The sequence below is a fragment of the Crinia signifera genome, chromosome 6, assembly GCF_055691185.1.
Source record: "Crinia signifera chromosome 6, ASM5569118v1, whole genome shotgun sequence".
Lineage (NCBI taxonomy): Eukaryota > Metazoa > Chordata > Amphibia > Anura > Myobatrachidae > Crinia > Crinia signifera.
Genome location: NC_139222.1, coordinates 217,753,418 through 217,769,157, shown reverse-complemented (window position 1 = coordinate 217,769,157; position 15,740 = coordinate 217,753,418). Strand labels below are relative to the sequence as shown.

Below are 15,740 nucleotides of genomic sequence, written 5' to 3'. Positions count from 1 at the left end.
ATTAAGTGCCAGGAATGGAAATAGTCTTTTTTTGGATAACAGATTAGGAAGGTGCACCGGTCCTGGAAGTACTGCAATACCAGGTCAATGCGTGGAGTGGACAGAGCAAGCTCTTCTTCCATCTCCCTGTTCTAAAAATCCATTTAATATATGGCCCCCAGATAGGGGGCGTATCAGATATTAAACTGATAAGAACAGATACTACACTTGATCTTAGCCAAAAGGCCGAGAAGCGATAACCCGAATGGGGTCCCAGCAAAGCGCGCGAACCGGAATTCGGCCACCAACACTGGTGCAGAAGAGATCAGCACCACGGACACATCTAACACACACACATCACTTCTATGTCGTTGCAGTCTGAAAGATACCTGGCTGTACGGCAGGTGTGAATAGGACTTGAAGTGCTGGACAGGGACCGGAGGACGAGTAGCCATCCAACTGATTTTGTGATTAGGTCGTCGGCGGGCGGGCAGGGTGCCTCAGCTGGGTAGGAGGCCAAATTTGCATGTGCTCCGCCCCGTCTGTTGACGTCGCGTCAACAGACACACACCCACTAGGCAGACGACCAACAGGCAAGCAGCAGCAGCCAGCTGTCTCCTCGCTCTTTGCTGCTGCATGCCTGTGTCCCTGACGAACTGCTGCTGAGTAAATCAATCAGCTAGCTGCTGCAGAGGAGAAGGAGGAATCTTGCACAATCAGGTGCAATGACGGCTTTCCTGTTTTGAGCCCATTCAGCAGCAGTAGTAGACAGTCAGATGGACAGGCATTCATGTGGCAGGACCCTTTGTGTGACATCACAATCTGCCCTCTATGACATCACAAGCTGCTCACTCGGAATCCGGCGGAACCTGACAGCCAGACAGTCACTTGGAACAGACAGGCAGACAGGACAGTCATGTGTAGGTGAGCTGGGTGGGCCAATGTTTTCTTTTATTGGCAGTTACCACCCAAATGATGGTCCGAAGAAGGTAAGTGATACTTTTTCTAAATCCCCCTCTCAATGATCATCAATTGTTGGGCTCGGCAAAAAAAAATGGAAGAGGAAAAAAAATTCCCAAAACAAAAGAGAGGAAAGAGGAAAAAAAATTCCCAAAACAAAAGAGAGAGAAAAGAGAGCGCAAAAAGAAAAGAAAAAAAATATAAGAGATCAAGAAAGAAAAAGCAAAAAAAAACCAAGCCATTTCAAATGGAGAGGGAGGGGGGTCCAAAAATGCCATTGCTGTGATCCAGTTGATGTTTCCGTGGAAAGATCGTAGGTAAGTCACATAGTGTTTGCCTATTTTTTGGGAGGTCGCAGCGATTGATAAGTCATTTAATTTAGGCAGGCTTCCGGTCTTTTGGCTAGGCCGCATATGCTGATATCAAGTGTAGTGTCACGTAAAAATATTTAACTGCCTCGATTCCAGAAAGTACAATTCAAGGAGTCAAGAAATAGTCACAAAATGATACACTGGAGGCAGGATTTCAAAGTATTTATGCACAAGGGTTAAACCTTGAAGCAGCAAATGCATGCATTTCTAAATACAAAGTTAGTACAAAGGTGCACAAACAATTGATACTCCAAATTAAGTGCCAGGAATGGAAATAGTCTTTTTTTGGATAACAGATTAGGAAGGTGCACCGGTCCTGGAAGTACTGCAATACCAGGTCAATGCGTGGAGTGGACAGAGCAAGCTCTTCTTCCATCTCCCTGTTCTAAAAATCCATTTAATATATGGCCCCCAGATAGGGGGCGTATCAGATATTAAACTGATAAGAACAGATACTACACTTGATCTTAGCCAAAAGGCCGAGAAGCGATAACCCGAATGGGGTCCCAGCAAAGCGCGCGAACCGGAATTCGGCCACCAACACTGGTGCAGAAGAGATCAGCACCACGGACACATCTAACACACACACATCACTTCTATGTCGTTGCAGTCTGAAAGATACCTGGCTGTACGGCAGGTGTGAATAGGACTTGAAGTGCTGGACAGGGACCGGAGGACGAGTAGCCATCCAACTGATTTTGTGATTAGGTCGTCGGCGGGCGGGCAGGGTGCCTCAGCTGGGTAGGAGGCCAAATTTGCATGTGCTCCGCCCCGTCTGTTGACGTCGCGTCAACAGACACACACCCACTAGGCAGACGACCAACAGGCAAGCAGCAGCAGCCAGCTGTCTCCTCGCTCTTTGCTGCTGCATGCCTGTGTCCCTGACGAACTGCTGCTGAGTAAATCAATCAGCTAGCTGCTGCAGAGGAGGAGGAGGAATCTTGCACAATCAGGTGCAATGACGGCTTTCCTGTTTTGAGCCCATTCAGCAGCAGTAGTAGACAGTCAGATGGACAGGCATTCATGTGGCAGGACCCTTTGTGTGACATCACAATCTGCCCTCTATGACATCACAAGCTGCTCACTCGGAATCCGGCGGAACCTGACAGCCAGACAGTCACTTGGAACAGACAGGCAGACAGGACAGTCATGTGTAGGTGAGCTGGGTGGGCCAATGTTTTCTTTTATTGGCAGTTACCACCCAAATGATGGTCCGAAGAAGGTAAGTGATACTTTTTCTAAATCCCCCTCTCAATGATCATCAATTGTTGGGCTCGGCAAAAAAAAATGGAAGAGGAAAAAAAATTCCCAAAACAAAAGAGAGGAAAGAGGAAAAAAATGTCCCAAAACAAAAGAGAGAGAAAAGAGAGCGCAAAAAGAAAAGAAAAAAAATATAAGAGATCAAGAAAGAAAAAGCAAAAAAAAAAACCAAGCCATTTCAAATGGAGAGGGAGGGGGGTCCAAAAATGCCATTGCTGTGATCCAGTTGATGTTTCCGTGGAAAGATCGTAGGTAAGTCACATAGTGTTTGCCTATTTTTTGGGAGGTCGCAGCGATTGATAAGTCATTTAATTTAGGCAGGCTTCCGGTCTTTTGGCTAGGCCGCATATGCTGATATCAAGTGTAGTGTCACGTAAAAATATTTAACTGCCTCGATTCCAGAAAGTACAATTCAAGGAGTCAAGAAATAGTCACAAAATGATACACTGGAGGCAGGATTTCAAAGTATTTATGCACAAGGGTTAAACCTTGAAGCAGCAAATGCATGCATTTCTAAATACAAAGTTAGTACAAAGGTGCACAAACAATTGATACTCCAAATTAAGTGCCAGGAATGGAAATAGTCTTTTTTTGGATAACAGATTAGGAAGGTGCACCGGTCCTGGAAGTACTGCAATACCAGGTCAATGCGTGGAGTGGACAGAGCAAGCTCTTCTTCTATCTCCCTGTTCTAAAAATCCATTTAATATATGGCCCCCAGATAGGGGGCGTATCAGATATTAAACTGATAAGAACAGATACTACACTTGATCTTAGCCAAAAGGCCGAGAAGCGATAACCCGAATGGGGTCCCAGCAAAGCGCGCGAACCGGAATTCGGCCACCAACACTGGTGCAGAAGAGATCAGCACCACGGACACATCTAACACACACACATCACTTCTATGTCGTTGCAGTCTGAAAGATACCTGGCTGTACGGCAGGTGTGAATAGGACTTGAAGTGCTGGACAGGGACCGGAGGACGAGTAGCCATCCAACTGATTTTGTGATTAGGTCGTCGGCGGGCGGGCAGGGTGCCTCAGCTGGGTAGGAGGCCAAATTTGCATGTGCTCCGCCCCGTCTGTTGACGTCGCGTCAACAGACACACACCCACTAGGCAGACGACCAACAGGCAAGCAGCAGCAGCCAGCTGTCTCCTCGCTCTTTGCTGCTGCATGCCTGTGTCCCTGACGAACTGCTGCTGAGTAAATCAATCAGCTAGCTGCTGCAGAGGAGAAGGAGGAATCTTGCACAATCAGGTGCAATGACGGCTTTCCTGTTTTGAGCCCATTCAGCAGCAGTAGTAGACAGTCAGATGGACAGGCATTCATGTGGCAGGACCCTTTGTGTGACATCACAATCTGCCCTCTATGACATCACAAGCTGCTCACTCGGAATCCGGCGGAACCTGACAGCCAGACAGTCACTTGGAACAGACAGGCAGACAGGACAGTCATGTGTAGGTGAGCTGGGTGGGCCAATGTTTTCTTTTATTGGCAGTTACCACCCAAATGATGGTCCGAAGAAGGTAAGTGATACTTTTTCTAAATCCCCCTCTCAATGATCATCAATTGTTGGGCTCGGCAAAAAAAAATGGAAGAGGAAAAAAAATTCCCAAAACAAAAGAGAGGAAAGAGGAAAAAAATTTCCCAAAACAAAAGAGAGAGAAAAGAGAGCGCAAAAAGAAAAGAAAAAAAATATAAGAGATCAAGAAAGAAAAAGCAAAAAAAAAACCAAGCCATTTCAAATGGAGAGGGAGGGGGGTCCAAAAATGCCATTGCTGTGATCCAGTTGATGTTTCCGTGGAAAGATCGTAGGTAAGTCACATAGTGTTTGCCTATTTTTTGGGAGGTCGCAGCGATTGATAAGTCATTTAATTTAGGCAGGCTTCCGGTCTTTTGGCTAGGCCGCATATGCTGATATCAAGTGTAGTGTCACGTAAAAATATTTAACTGCCTCGATTCCAGAAAGTACAATTCAAGGAGTCAAGAAATAGTCACAAAATGATACACTGGAGGCAGGATTTCAAAGTATTTATGCACAAGGGTTAAACCTTGAAGCAGCAAATGCATGCATTTCTAAATACAAAGTTAGTACAAAGGTGCACAAACAATTGATACTCCAAATTAAGTGCCAGGAATGGAAATAGTCTTTTTTTGGATAACAGATTAGGAAGGTGCACCGGTCCTGGAAGTACTGCAATACCAGGTCAATGCGTGGAGTGGACAGAGCAAGCTCTTCTTCCATCTCCCTGTTCTAAAAATCCATTTAATATATGGCCCCCAGATAGGGGGCGTATCAGATATTAAACTGATAAGAACAGATACTACACTTGATCTTAGCCAAAAGGCCGAGAAGCGATAACCCGAATGGGGTCCCAGCAAAGCGCGCGAACCGGAATTCGGCCACCAACACTGGTGCAGAAGAGATCAGCACCACGGACACATCTAACACACACACATCACTTCTATGTCGTTGCAGTCTGAAAGATACCTGGCTGTACGGCAGGTGTGAATAGGACTTGAAGTGCTGGACAGGGACCGGAGGATGAGTAGCCATCCAACTGATTTTGTGATTAGGTCGTCGGCGGGCGGGCAGGGTGCCTCAGCTGGGTAGGAGGCCAAATTTGCATGTGCTCCGCCCCGTCTGTTGACGTCGCGTCAACAGACACACACCCACTAGGCAGACGACCAACAGGCAAGCAGCAGCAGCCAGCTGTCTCCTCGCTCTTTGCTGCTGCATGCCTGTGTCCCTGACGAACTGCTGCTGAGTAAATCAATCAGCTAGCTGCTGCAGAGGAGAAGGAGGAATCTTGCACAATCAGGTGCAATGACGGCTTTCCTGTTTTGAGCCCATTCAGCAGCAGTAGTAGACAGTCAGATGGACAGGCATTCATGTGGCAGGACCCTTTGTGTGACATCACAATCTGCCCTCTATGACATCACAAGCTGCTCACTCGGAATCCGGCGGAACCTGACAGCCAGACAGTCACTTGGAACAGACAGGCAGACAGGACAGTCATGTGTAGGTGAGCTGGGTGGGCCAATGTTTTCTTTTATTGGCAGTTACCACCCAAATGATGGTCCGAAGAAGGTAAGTGATACTTTTTCTAAATCCCCCTCTCAATGATCATCAATTGTTGGGCTCGGCAAAAAAAAATGGAAGAGGAAAAAAAATTCCCAAAACAAAAGAGAGGAAAGAGGAAAAAAATTTCCCAAAACAAAAGAGAGAGAAAAGAGAGCGCAAAAAGAAAAGAAAAAAAATATAAGAGATCAAGAAAGAAAAAGCAAAAAAAAAACCAAGCCATTTCAAATGGAGAGGGAGGGGGGTCCAAAAATGCCATTGCTGTGATCCAGTTGATGTTTCCGTGGAAAGATCGTAGGTAAGTCACATAGTGTTTGCCTATTTTTTGGGAGGTCGCAGCGATTGATAAGTCATTTAATTTAGGCAGGCTTCCGGTCTTTTGGCTAGGCCGCATATGCTGATATCAAGTGTAGTGTCACGTAAAAATATTTAACTGCCTCGATTCCAGAAAGTACAATTCAAGGAGTCAAGAAATAGTCACAAAATTATACACTGGAGGCAGGATTTCAAAGTATTTATGCACAAGGGTTAAACCTTGAAGCAGCAAATGCATGCATTTCTTTTTTTTTTTTAAACAATAATTTTTATTAGGTTTTTATAACATGAGGGGGGGGGGGGTTACAGAAAAGAAAAGAAAAAGGGGGGGGGGGTTCACAGGGCAATGTCACAAATAAAATTACAAGGGTTTTACAATTGACATTAGGAGATGCATGTATACAATTATGGAAAACAAAGTGGTAAGGCAAAACATCAAAACATCAAAAGGGCAAGCAGTGCGAGGAGCCTACCTACCCGGGGGGTGAGTCTTGTGGGTTCACAGATAGGAACTCCTGCCAGTCAGACCATTTCGGAAGGATTGAGGAATAGGGGGGGGAGTAACGGCTATATAGGGTTTCCATAGTGCAGTTGTGGGTAAGCTTAGTTATGATTAGGTCCTCTGGGGGTGGGAGAGGGTGCTTCCAGAATTGTGCTATCGCAGTTTTGGTGGCGATAAACATATGAGTAATGAGGTATCTATTATGTATAGAGATACATTCTGGAAAAATATGTAGAAGTGCTACTGGTGGGGACAAGGAGATATGGAGGCCCGTTACTTTCCGAATGAGGTCTTCAACCCAGCCCCATAGGGGGCGGATATGAGGGCAAGACCAAAAAATGTGGATAATATCCCCCACCGATCCACATCCTCGCCAGCACAGGTTAGACTGAGCCGGCCAGAATTTGTGTAGTTTAGCGGGGGTTAGATATATGCGGTAGAATAGTTTCATATACATTTCAACATGGGAAATACATTTGGACATTTTAAAGACAGATGCGAACAGGTTAGACCATTCTTTAGCTTCTAAGCAGAAGTTTAAATCTCTTTCCCAGTTTAAATGCGGCTGTGTTTTATCAGGTTGTGTGGAGGTTACTAACAGGGAGTACCAGAAGGAGATGCCTCCCTTTCGGTAAGGAGATGAAAGGCGTGAAAGGATATGGGGGGGCACTCTTCTGGAGGGATCAAACAGAAGAGGGTATGACTGTAACCAGTGTCTAACTTGTAAAAACTTGTAAAAATCAGCAGCGGGGAGGGAGAAGGAAGCTTGAAGTTGAGAGAAGGACATAAGAACATCGCCAGAGTGCAGGTCGCTGATCCTTTTAATGCCCTTGTCGTACCATGGGGATAGGTTCAGGTTGGGGATCAAAGAGGAGAGGCCTAATAAAGACAAATTGGGTGATGGCAGGTTTAACAACATAAGTCTGGAGAATTTGTCCCATGCCTTAAGAGTGTCCAATGAAGCTCTAGCAGCAAATGCATGCATTTCTAAATACAAAGTTAGTACAAAGGTGCACAAACAATTGATACTCCAAATTAAGTGCCAGGAATGGAAATAGTCTTTTTTTTGGATAACAGATTAGGAAGGTGCACCGGTCCTGGAAGTACTGCAATACCAGGTCAATGCGTGGAGTGGACAGAGCAAGCTCTTCTTCCATCTCCCTGTTCTAAAAATCCATTTAATATATGGCCCCCAGATAGGGGGCGTATCAGATATTAAACTGATAAGAACAGATACTACACTTGATCTTAGCCAAAAGGCCGAGAAGCGATAACCCGAATGGGGTCCCAGCAAAGCGCGCGAACCGGAATTCGGCCACCAACACTGGTGCAGAAGAGATCAGCACCACGGACACATCTAACACACACACATCACTTCTATGTCGTTGCAGTCTGAAAGATACCTGGCTGTACGGCAGGTGTGAATAGGACTTGAAGTGCTGGACAGGGACCGGAGGACGAGTAGCCATCCAACTGATTTTGTGATTAGGTCGTCGGCGGGCGGGCAGGGTGCCTCAGCTGGGTAGGAGGCCAAATTTGCATGTGCTCCGCCCCGTCTGTTGACGTCGCGTCAACAGACACACACCCACTAGGCAGACGACCAACAGGCAAGCAGCAGCAGCCAGCTGTCTCCTCGCTCTTTGCTGCTGCATGCCTGTGTCCCTGACGAACTGCTGCTGAGTAAATCAATCAGCTAGCTGCTGCAGAGGAGAAGGAGGAATCTTGCACAATCAGGTGCAATGACGGCTTTCCTGTTTTGAGCCCATTCAGCAGCAGTAGTAGACAGTCAGATGGACAGGCATTCATGTGGCAGGACCCTTTGTGTGACATCACAATCTGCCCTCTATGACATCACAAGCTGCTCACTCGGAATCCGGCGGAACCTGACAGCCAGACAGTCACTTGGAACAGACAGGCAGACAGGACAGTCATGTGTAGGTGAGCTGGGTGGGCCAATGTTTTCTTTTATTGGCAGTTACCACCCAAATGATGGTCCGAAGAAGGTAAGTGATACTTTTTCTAAATCCCCCTCTCAATGATCATCAATTGTTGGGCTCGGCAAAAAAAAATGGAAGAGGAAAAAAAATTCCCAAAACAAAAGAGAGGAAAGAGGAAAAAAATTTCCCAAAACAAAAGAGAGAGAAAAGAGAGCGCAAAAAGAAAAGAAAAAAAATATAAGAGATCAAGAAAGAAAAAGCAAAAAAAAACCAAGCCATTTCAAATGGAGAGGGAGGGGGGTCCAAAAATGCCATTGCTGTGATCCAGTTGATGTTTCCGTGGAAAGATCGTAGGTAAGTCACATAGTGTTTGCCTATTTTTTGGGAGGTCGCAGCGATTGATAAGTCATTTAATTTAGGCAGGCTTCCGGTCTTTTGGCTAGGCCGCATATGCTGATATCAAGTGTAGTGTCACGTAAAAATATTTAACTGCCTCGATTCCAGAAAGTACAATTCAAGGAGTCAAGAAATAGTCACAAAATGATACACTGGAGGCAGGATTTCAAAGTATTTATGCACAAGGGTTAAACCTTGAAGCAGCAAATGCATGCATTTCTAAATACAAAGTTAGTACAAAGGTGCACAAACAATTGATACTCCAAATTAAGTGCCAGGAATGGAAATAGTCTTTTTTTGGATAACAGATTAGGAAGGTGCACCGGTCCTGGAAGTACTGCAATACCAGGTCAATGCGTGGAGTGGACAGAGCAAGCTCTTCTTCCATCTCCCTGTTCTAAAAATCCATTTAATATATGGCCCCCAGATAGGGGGCGTATCAGATATTAAACTGATAAGAACAGATACTACACTTGATCTTAGCCAAAAGGCCGAGAAGCGATAACCCGAATGGGGTCCCAGCAAAGCGCGCGAACCGGAATTCGGCCACCAACACTGGTGCAGAAGAGATCAGCACCACGGACACATCTAACACACACACATCACTTCTATGTCGTTGCAGTCTGAAAGATACCTGGCTGTACGGCAGGTGTGAATAGGACTTGAAGTGCTGAACAGGGACCGGAGGACGAGTAGCCATCCAACTGATTTTGTGATTAGGTCGTCGGCGGGCGGGCAGGGTGCCTCAGCTGGGTAGGAGGCCAAATTTGCATGTGCTCCGCCCCGTCTGTTGACGTCGCGTCAACAGACACACACCCACTAGGCAGACGACCAACAGGCAAGCAGCAGCAGCCAGCTGTCTCCTCGCTCTTTGCTGCTGCATGCCTGTGTCCCTGACGAACTGCTGCTGAGTAAATCAATCAGCTAGCTGCTGCAGAGGAGAAGGAGGAATCTTGCACAATCAGGTGCAATGACGGCTTTCCTGTTTTGAGCCCATTCAGCAGCAGTAGTAGACAGTCAGATGGACAGGCATTCATGTGGCAGGACCCTTTGTGTGACATCACAATCTGCCCTCTATGACATCACAAGCTGCTCACTCGGAATCCGGCGGAACCTGACAGCCAGACAGTCACTTGGAACAGACAGGCAGACAGGACAGCCATGTGTAGGTGAGCTGGGTGGGCCAATGTTTTCTTTTATTGGCAGTTACCACCCAAATGATGGTCCGAAGAAGGTAAGTGATACTTTTTCTAAATCCCCCTCTCAATGATCATCAATTGTTGGGCTCGGCAAAAAAAAATGGAAGAGGAAAAAAAATTCCCAAAACAAAAGAGAGGAAAGAGGAAAAAAAATTCCCAAAACAAAAGAGAGAGAAAAGAGAGCGCAAAAAGAAAAGAAAAAAAATATAAGAGATCAAGAAAGAAAAAGCAAAAAAAAACCAAGCCATTTCAAATGGAGAGGGAGGGGGGTCCAAAAATGCCATTGCTGTGATCCAGTTGATGTTTCCGTGGAAAGATCGTAGGTAAGTCACATAGTGTTTGCCTATTTTTTGGGAGGTCGCAGCGATTGATAAGTCATTTAATTTAGGCAGGCTTCCGGTCTTTTGGCTAGGCCGCATATGCTGATATCAAGTGTAGTGTCACGTAAAAATATTTAACTGCCTCGATTCCAGAAAGTACAATTCAAGGAGTCAAGAAATAGTCACAAAATGATACACTGGAGGCAGGATTTCAAAGTATTTATGCACAAGGGTTAAACCTTGAAGCAGCAAATGCATGCATTTCTAAATACAAAGTTAGTACAAAGGTGCACAAACAATTGATACTCCAAATTAAGTGCCAGGAATGGAAATAGTCTTTTTTTGGATAACAGATTAGGAAGGTGCACCGGTCCTGGAAGTACTGCAATACCAGGTCAATGCGTGGAGTGGACAGAGCAAGCTCTTCTTCCATCTCCCTGTTCTAAAAATCCATTTAATATATGGCCCCCAGATAGGGGGCGTATCAGATATTAAACTGATAAGAACAGATACTACACTTGATCTTAGCCAAAAGGCCGAGAAGCGATAACCCGAATGGGGTCCCAGCAAAGCGCGCGAACCGGAATTCGGCCACCAACACTGGTGCAGAAGAGATCAGCACCACGGACACATCTAACACACACACATCACTTCTATGTCGTTGCAGTCTGAAAGATACCTGGCTGTACGGCAGGTGTGAATAGGACTTGAAGTGCTGGACAGGGACCGGAGGACGAGTAGCCATCCAACTGATTTTGTGATTAGGTCGTCGGCGGGCGGGCAGGGTGCCTCAGCTGGGTAGGAGGCCAAATTTGCATGTGCTCCGCCCCGTCTGTTGACGTCGCGTCAACAGACACACACCCACTAGGCAGACGACCAACAGGCAAGCAGCAGCAGCCAGCTGTCTCCTCGCTCTTTGCTGCTGCATGCCTGTGTCCCTGACGAACTGCTGCTGAGTAAATCAATCAGCTAGCTGCTGCAGAGGAGGAGGAGGAATCTTGCACAATCAGGTGCAATGACGGCTTTCCTGTTTTGAGCCCATTCAGCAGCAGTAGTAGACAGTCAGATGGACAGGCATTCATGTGGCAGGACCCTTTGTGTGACATCACAATCTGCCCTCTATGACATCACAAGCTGCTCACTCGGAATCCGGCGGAACCTGACAGCCAGACAGTCACTTGGAACAGACAGGCAGACAGGACAGTCATGTGTAGGTGAGCTGGGTGGGCCAATGTTTTCTTTTATTGGCAGTTACCACCCAAATGATGGTCCGAAGAAGGTAAGTGATACTTTTTCTAAATCCCCCTCTCAATGATCATCAATTGTTAGGCTCGGCAAAAAAAAATGGAAGAGGAAAAAAAATTCCCAAAACAAAAGAGAGGAAAGAGGAAAAAAATTTCCCAAAACAAAAGAGAGAGAAAAGAGAGCGCAAAAAGAAAAGAAAAAAAATATAAGAGATCAAGAAAGAAAAAGCAAAAAAAAAAACCAAGCCATTTCAAATGGAGAGGGAGGGGGGTCCAAAAATGCCATTGCTGTGATCCAGTTGATGTTTCCGTGGAAAGATCGTAGGTAAGTCACATAGTGTTTGCCTATTTTTTGGGAGGTCGCAGCGATTGATAAGTCATTTAATTTAGGCAGGCTTCCGGTCTTTTGGCTAGGCCGCATATGCTGATATCAAGTGTAGTGTCACGTAAAAATATTTAACTGCCTCGATTCCAGAAAGTACAATTCAAGGAGTCAAGAAATAGTCACAAAATGATACACTGGAGGCAGGATTTCAAAGTATTTATGCACAAGGGTTAAACCTTGAAGCAGCAAATGCATGCATTTCTAAATACAAAGTTAGTACAAAGGTGCACAAACAATTGATACTCCAAATTAAGTGCCAGGAATGGAAATAGTCTTTTTTTGGATAACAGATTAGGAAGGTGCACCGGTCCTGGAAGTACTGCAATACCAGGTCAATGCGTGGAGTGGACAGAGCAAGCTCTTCTTCTATCTCCCTGTTCTAAAAATCCATTTAATATATGGCCCCCAGATAGGGGGCGTATCAGATATTAAACTGATAAGAACAGATACTACACTTGATCTTAGCCAAAAGGCCGAGAAGCGATAACCCGAATGGGGTCCCAGCAAAGCGCGCGAACCGGAATTCGGCCACCAACACTGGTGCAGAAGAGATCAGCACCACGGACACATCTAACACACACACATCACTTCTATGTCGTTGCAGTCTGAAAGATACCTGGCTGTACGGCAGGTGTGAATAGGACTTGAAGTGCTGGACAGGGACCGGAGGACGAGTAGCCATCCAACTGATTTTGTGATTAGGTCGTCGGCGGGCGGGCAGGGTGCCTCAGCTGGGTAGGAGGCCAAATTTGCATGTGCTCCGCCCCGTCTGTTGACGTCGCGTCAACAGACACACACCCACTAGGCAGACGACCAACAGGCAAGCAGCAGCAGCCAGCTGTCTCCTCGCTCTTTGCTGCTGCATGCCTGTGTCCCTGACGAACTGCTGCTGAGTAAATCAATCAGCTAGCTGCTGCAGAGGAGAAGGAGGAATCTTGCACAATCAGGTGCAATGACGGCTTTCCTGTTTTGAGCCCATTCAGCAGCAGTAGTAGACAGTCAGATGGACAGGCATTCATGTGGCAGGACCCTTTGTGTGACATCACAATCTGCCCTCTATGACATCACAAGCTGCTCACTCGGAATCCGGCGGAACCTGACAGCCAGACAGTCACTTGGAACAGACAGGCAGACAGGACAGTCATGTGTAGGTGAGCTGGGTGGGCCAATGTTTTCTTTTATTGGCAGTTACCACCCAAATGATGGTCCGAAGAAGGTAAGTGATACTTTTTCTAAATCCCCCTCTCAATGATCATCAATTGTTGGGCTCGGCAAAAAAAAATGGAAGAGGAAAAAAAATTCCCAAAACAAAAGAGAGGAAAGAGGAAAAAAATTTCCCAAAACAAAAGAGAGAGAAAAGAGAGCGCAAAAAGAAAAGAAAAAAAATATAAGAGATCAAGAAAGAAAAAGCAAAAAAAAAACCAAGCCATTTCAAATGGAGAGGGAGGGGGGTCCAAAAATGCCATTGCTGTGATCCAGTTGATGTTTCCGTGGAAAGATCGTAGGTAAGTCACATAGTGTTTGCCTATTTTTTGGGAGGTCGCAGCGATTGATAAGTCATTTAATTTAGGCAGGCTTCCGGTCTTTTGGCTAGGCCGCATATGCTGATATCAAGTGTAGTGTCACGTAAAAATATTTAACTGCCTCGATTCCAGAAAGTACAATTCAAGGAGTCAAGAAATAGTCACAAAATGATACACTGGAGGCAGGATTTCAAAGTATTTATGCACAAGGGTTAAACCTTGAAGCAGCAAATGCATGCATTTCTAAATACAAAGTTAGTACAAAGGTGCACAAACAATTGATACTCCAAATTAAGTGCCAGGAATGGAAATAGTCTTTTTTTGGATAACAGATTAGGAAGGTGCACCGGTCCTGGAAGTACTGCAATACCAGGTCAATGCGTGGAGTGGACAGAGCAAGCTCTTCTTCCATCTCCCTGTTCTAAAAATCCATTTAATATATGGCCCCCAGATAGGGGGCGTATCAGATATTAAACTGATAAGAACAGATACTACACTTGATCTTAGCCAAAAGGCCGAGAAGCGATAACCCGAATGGGGTCCCAGCAAAGCGCGCGAACCGGAATTCGGCCACCAACACTGGTGCAGAAGAGATCAGCACCACGGACACATCTAACACACACACATCACTTCTATGTCGTTGCAGTCTGAAAGATACCTGGCTGTACGGCAGGTGTGAATAGGACTTGAAGTGCTGGACAGGGACCGGAGGATGAGTAGCCATCCAACTGATTTTGTGATTAGGTCGTCGGCGGGCGGGCAGGGTGCCTCAGCTGGGTAGGAGGCCAAATTTGCATGTGCTCCGCCCCGTCTGTTGACGTCGCGTCAACAGACACACACCCACTAGGCAGACGACCAACAGGCAAGCAGCAGCAGCCAGCTGTCTCCTCGCTCTTTGCTGCTGCATGCCTGTGTCCCTGACGAACTGCTGCTGAGTAAATCAATCAGCTAGCTGCTGCAGAGGAGAAGGAGGAATCTTGCACAATCAGGTGCAATGACGGCTTTCCTGTTTTGAGCCCATTCAGCAGCAGTAGTAGACAGTCAGATGGACAGGCATTCATGTGGCAGGACCCTTTGTGTGACATCACAATCTGCCCTCTATGACATCACAAGCTGCTCACTCGGAATCCGGCGGAACCTGACAGCCAGACAGTCACTTGGAACAGACAGGCAGACAGGACAGTCATGTGTAGGTGAGCTGGGTGGGCCAATGTTTTCTTTTATTGGCAGTTACCACCCAAATGATGGTCCGAAGAAGGTAAGTGATACTTTTTCTAAATCCCCCTCTCAATGATCATCAATTGTTGGGCTCGGCAAAAAAAAATGGAAGAGGAAAAAAAATTCCCAAAACAAAAGAGAGGAAAGAGGAAAAAAATTTCCCAAAACAAAAGAGAGAGAAAAGAGAGCGCAAAAAGAAAAGAAAAAAAAATATAAGAGATCAAGAAAGAAAAAGCAAAAAAAAAACCAAGCCATTTCAAATGGAGAGGGAGGGGGGTCCAAAAATGCCATTGCTGTGATCCAGTTGATGTTTCCGTGGAAAGATCGTAGGTAAGTCACATAGTGTTTGCCTATTTTTTGGGAGGTCGCAGCGATTGATAAGTCATTTAATTTAGGCAGGCTTCCGGTCTTTTGGCTAGGCCGCATATGCTGATATCAAGTGTAGTGTCACGTAAAAATATTTAACTGCCTCGATTCCAGAAAGTACAATTCAAGGAGTCAAGAAATAGTCACAAAATGATACACTGGAGGCAGGATTTCAAAGTATTTATGCACAAGGGTTAAACCTTGAAGCAGCAAATGCATGCATTTCTTTTTTTTTTTTAAACAATAATTTTTATTAGGTTTTTATAACATGAGGGGGGGGGGGGGGGTTACAGAAAAGAAAAGAAAAAGGGGGGGGGGTTCACAGGGCAATGTCACAAATAAAATTACAAGGGTTTTACAATTGACATTAGGAGATGCATGTATACAATTATGGAAAACAAAGTGGTAAGGCAAAACATCAAAACATCAAAAGGGCAAGCAGTGCGAGGAGCCTACCTACCCGGGGGGTGAGTCTTGTGGGTTCACAGATAGGAACTCCTGCCAGTCAGACCATTTCGGAAGGATTGAGGAATAGGGGGGGGAGTAACGGCTATATAGGGTTTCCATAGTGCAGTTGTGGGTAAGCTTAGTTATGATTAGGTCCTCTGGGGGTGGGAGAGGGTGCTTCCAGAATTGTGCTATCGCAGTTTTGGTGGCGATAAACATATGAGTAATGAGGTA

At 45.8% G+C, this 15,740-nt stretch overlaps 9 non-coding genes across 9 annotated transcripts; all 9 read right to left on the bottom strand.

The window, feature by feature from the left end:
* Window positions 1-46: 46 nt before the first annotated feature.
* LOC146012193 (U2 spliceosomal RNA) lies at window positions 47-237 on the bottom strand. Its single transcript, XR_014445366.1, has one exon. It is a non-coding gene; the product is annotated as a U2 spliceosomal RNA (small nuclear RNA).
* A 1,373-nt stretch (window positions 238-1,610) lies between these two features.
* LOC146012191 (U2 spliceosomal RNA) lies at window positions 1,611-1,801 on the bottom strand. The gene has a single exon (XR_014445364.1). It is a non-coding gene; the product is annotated as a U2 spliceosomal RNA (small nuclear RNA).
* A 1,375-nt stretch (window positions 1,802-3,176) lies between these two features.
* LOC146012565 (U2 spliceosomal RNA) lies at window positions 3,177-3,367 on the bottom strand. The gene has a single exon (XR_014445725.1). It is a non-coding gene; the product is annotated as a U2 spliceosomal RNA (small nuclear RNA).
* Window positions 3,368-4,741: 1,374 nt separating this feature from the next.
* Window positions 4,742-4,932, bottom strand: LOC146012190 (U2 spliceosomal RNA). The gene has a single exon (XR_014445362.1). It is a non-coding gene; the product is annotated as a U2 spliceosomal RNA (small nuclear RNA).
* Window positions 4,933-7,552: 2,620 nt separating this feature from the next.
* On the bottom strand, window positions 7,553-7,743 carry LOC146012189 (U2 spliceosomal RNA). Its single transcript, XR_014445361.1, has one exon. It is a non-coding gene; the product is annotated as a U2 spliceosomal RNA (small nuclear RNA).
* A 1,373-nt stretch (window positions 7,744-9,116) lies between these two features.
* LOC146012188 (U2 spliceosomal RNA) lies at window positions 9,117-9,307 on the bottom strand. Its single transcript, XR_014445360.1, has one exon. It is a non-coding gene; the product is annotated as a U2 spliceosomal RNA (small nuclear RNA).
* A 1,373-nt stretch (window positions 9,308-10,680) lies between these two features.
* LOC146012187 (U2 spliceosomal RNA) lies at window positions 10,681-10,871 on the bottom strand. Its single transcript, XR_014445359.1, has one exon. It is a non-coding gene; the product is annotated as a U2 spliceosomal RNA (small nuclear RNA).
* Window positions 10,872-12,246: 1,375 nt separating this feature from the next.
* LOC146012564 (U2 spliceosomal RNA) lies at window positions 12,247-12,437 on the bottom strand. Its single transcript, XR_014445724.1, has one exon. It is a non-coding gene; the product is annotated as a U2 spliceosomal RNA (small nuclear RNA).
* A 1,374-nt stretch (window positions 12,438-13,811) lies between these two features.
* LOC146012184 (U2 spliceosomal RNA) lies at window positions 13,812-14,002 on the bottom strand. Its single transcript, XR_014445357.1, has one exon. It is a non-coding gene; the product is annotated as a U2 spliceosomal RNA (small nuclear RNA).
* Window positions 14,003-15,740: the final 1,738 nt, after the last annotated feature.